Raw genomic sequence first — 4,537 nt, forward strand, 5'->3', positions numbered from 1 at the left:
ACTCATTCTCCAAGTCTATTTGTGATCTGATTCTTCAGGTACATCAAGACAAGAACCTCTGCCTTCCAGGTTCAAGCGATTCTCCTGCCTTAGCCTCCCGAGTAGCTGGGACTACAGGTGCCTGCCACCACACACGGCTAACTTTTTGTATTTTTTTTAGTAGAGATGGGGTTTCACTGTGTTAGCCAGGATGGTCTTGATCTCCTGACCTCTTGATCCTCCCGCTTCAGCCTCCCAAAGTGCTGGGATTACAGACGTGAGCCATCCTGCCCGGCCTAGGTTTTTTAAAGAATTTCCCAAGATGGTTTAAAATTTATATGGAAATGGAAATAATGTAGAATAGCCAATGTAATCTTGATAAAGAACAACATAGAGGAAGAGCTCCATAACATTGGTCTGAGCAACGATTTTTTGAAGACAACCTCAAAAGCACAGCAAAAGCAAAAATAGACAAATGGGGTTACATCAAACGAAAAGATTTTCCACAGTCAGGGAAACAATTGCAGAGTAAACAGATAACCTACACAATGGGGGAAAATATTGCAAATCATACATCTGATAAGTGGTTATTATCTAAAATACATAAGGAACTCAAGTCAGCAAGGAAAGAAATATCCCAGTTAAAAAATGGGCAAAGGACCTGAATGCATATTTCCTGAAAGAAGACATACGAATGGCCAGTGGTTATATGAAAATATACTCAACATCACTAATCATCAAACAAATGTAAATTAAAACCATGATAGGATACCGCTTCACACCTGTTAGAATAGCTATTACCAACAAGATGAGATAACAAGTGTTGGCGAGGACGTTGAGAAAAGGGTATCCTTGCACACTGTTGGTAGGAATGTAAATTGATACAGCTGTTATGAAAAACCATATGGAGTTTCCTCAAAAAAATTAAAAACAGAACTACCATGTGATGCAGAAATCCCAACACTGATTATGTAACCAAAGAAAATAGAATCAGTATGCCAAAAATATATGTGCACTGCATGTTCATTCCAGCATTATTCACAGTAGCCAAGGTATGGAAACAACATAAACAACATAAGTATCCATCAATGAATGCATGAATAAAGAAATGTGGAATATACACACAACATAATGTTAGCCTTAAAAAAGAAGAAAATCCTGTCATTTGTGACAACATGGATAAAACTGAAAGACACTATGTTAAATGAAATAAGCCAGACACAAAAAAATACTGCTTGATCTCACTTCTATGTGGAATCTAAAAAAGCTGAACTCAGATGTAGAAAATAGAAGGAGATTTGCAAAGGTTGGGGTTTGGGGAGAGGTTGGGGAGATGCTGGTCAAAGGATACAAAATTTCAGTTAGGAAGAATAAGGTCAAGAGACCTATTGTACAAGATTGTGACTATAGTCAATATTGTGTTGTATTTTTTAAAATTACTAAGAATTGCTAGATTTTAAGTGTCCTCGCCACAAAATAAAATGTGAGGTAATGCACATGTTAATTAGCTCAATTTAGCCATTCAAAAATGTGTATATATATATATATATATTTCAAAACATCATGTTGTACATAATTATATACAATTTTGTCAATTAAAAATAAATAAGTAAATAAGAAATGTGTACCAAAAACCAGGAAGAAAGAACAAAGGGTGTACACTATCTGATTTCAAGACATACTATAAAGCTACCCTAGTCAGGACAGTGTGACACTGGAATAAAGATGGACAAGTATAGTTCAATGGAGCAGAATATACAGTGCAGAAATAAATTCACAGTTATGAGGTTAACGAATTTCCAACAAAGGCTGATTTCCAACAAAGGCACTGAAATAATTCAATGAGCAAAGGGAAATCTTTTTAATAAATACTTTGGAAAAAATGAATAGCTACAAGGGAAAGCTAAAATAAAATTCAACCTCTATCTCACAGAGTATACAAAAGTTAATTCAAGATGGATCACAAACCCAACATAATAACTAAAACTTTAACATTTTGAGGGGGAAAAAACATGAGAGAAGTTCTTTGTAGCCAAATAGATATTTCTTGGACTCAACACAGAAATTACTAATTATAAAGGCAAAAGAATTACAACTTGGATTACATTCAAATAGAAAAGCTTCTGTTAATCAAAAAACATACTCCTAAGAAAATGAGTAGGCAAGCAACAGAGAAAATGGGAGAAAATATATATAAAACATTTATCTAACAAAGAACTGTTATCCCAAATACACAAAAGATATCTACAACCCAGTGAAAAAGATAAACAACCCAATTTTAAAATATGCAAAAGACTTGATAAATACTTTAAAATGCAAGACATACAAATAGCCAAAACGCACATGAAAAGACAGTCAACATTATTCATCATTAGAAAAATGCATATAAAGGCATGATATACCACTATGCTACCAGAATGTAGAAAATTGAAAAAAAACAACAGGGGCTGTATGTAGAGCAAACAGCAATCTCATACATTAATAGTTGTTATATGAAAATAGTGCAGCCACTTTGAAAACATTTGTGGCAGTGTCTTATAAAGTAAACCTTTACCTATACTCTGGCCCGACAACTCCACACCGAAATATTTCACAAAAAAAAAGTATGTTAACAAAGCTTGAACAAGAAGATTTGTAGCAGCTTTATTTATTATGTCTCAAACAACTAAAATGTTCATTAACCAGAGATCAGATTTTAAAGTTGTAGCACATTTCTTTTTTTTTTTTTTTTTTTTTTTTTTTTGAGACGAAGTCTCGCTCTTGTCCCCCAGGCTGGAGTGCAATGGCGCAATCTCGGCTCACTGCAACCGCCGCCTCCCAGGTTCAAGCGATTCTCTTGCCTCAGCCGCCCAAGTAGCTGGGATTACATGTGCCTGCCACCATGCTTGGCTAATTTTTGTATTTTTATTTATTTATTTATTTTTAGATGGAGTTTTGCTCTTGTTGCCCAGGCTGGCATGCAACGGCGCAATCTCGGCTCACCACAACCTCCACCTCCTGGGTTCAAGCGATTCTCCTGCCTCAGCGTCCCTAGTAGCTGGGACTACAGGCATGCGCCACCACGCCTGCTAATTTTGTATTTTTAGTAGAGATGGGGTTTCTCCATGTTGGTCAGGCTGGTCTCGAACTCCCGACCTCAGGTGATCTGCCTGCCTCAGCCTCCCAAAATGTTGGGATTACAGGTGTGAGCCACTGTGCCCGGCCTCCTAATTTTTGTATTTTTAGTAGAGACGAGGTTTCACCATGTTGGCCAGGCTGGTCTCGAACTCCTGACCTCAGGTGATCCGCCTGCCTTGACCTTCCAAAGTGCTGGGATTACAGGCATGAGCCATCGCGCCTGGCCAAAATTGTTGTACATTTCTAGAATGGAATATTACCAAAGAAGAAATGCTATTGCTACATGCAACAATATAGATTTAACAAGCTACACACACAAATATGATGCTAGCTACCTGAAATTCTAGGTTATAAAAAACTATGGTTAAAAAAACCAGAAATTGTGTTTTGCTCTTGAGAGAAGGAATTAACTGGGGAGAGGCTCGAGAAACATCCTGTAATGATAGAAAATTTCTATATCTTGGTTAAGATAATAAACAAACAACCCCATTAAAAAGTGGACAAAGGACATGAACAAACACTTTTCAAAAGATGACATACATGTGGCCAAAAAGCACATGAAAAAAGCTCATCATCACTAACTATTAGAGAAATGCAAATCAAAACCACAATAAGATACCATCTCACACCAGTCAGAATGGCTATTATTAAAAAGTCAAAGAATAACAGATGCTGATGAGGTTGCAGAGAAAGGGGAAGACTTACACACTACTGGCGGGAGTGTAATTAGTTCAACTATTGTGGGAAGCAGTGTGGTGACTCCTCAAGTAACTAACAAGAGAACTACCATTTGACTGAGCAATCCTACTATTGTGTATATTCAAAAGAATACAAATTGTTCTACCATAAAGACACATGCATGCATATGTTCACTGCAGCACTATTCATAATAGCAAAGACATAGAATCAACCCAAATGCCCATCCGTGGTAGAATGAATAAACAAAATGTGGAAAATATAAATCAATACTATGCAGCCATAAAAAAGAACGAGATTATATCCTTTGTAGGAACATGGATGGAGCTGGAGGCCATTATCCTTAGCAAGCTAACACAGGAACAGAAAACCAAATACCACATGTTCTCACTGATAAGCAGGAGCTAAATGATGAGAACTCATGGACACATAGAGGGGAACAACAGACACTGGGGCCTATCAGAGGGCGGAGGGTGGGAGGAGGGAGAGGTTCAGGACAAATAACTAATGGGTGCTAATGGGTGCGAGGCTTAAGACCAGGGTGATGAAATATTCTGTTCAACAACCCCTGTGACATAAGTTCACCTGTATAACAAACCTACACATGTACCCCTGAACTTAAAATAAAAGTTAACAAATAAAGATAGGAATGTGGGTTACAGAAGTATATGTACTTGTCAAAACTCTTAATTGCAACTTTTAGATCTGTTAAGTTTCACTGTATGAAAATTTTAGTTCAGAATAA

This window comes from Pan troglodytes, chromosome 14 (assembly GCF_028858775.2).
Source record: "Pan troglodytes isolate AG18354 chromosome 14, NHGRI_mPanTro3-v2.0_pri, whole genome shotgun sequence".
Lineage (NCBI taxonomy): Eukaryota > Metazoa > Chordata > Mammalia > Primates > Hominidae > Pan > Pan troglodytes.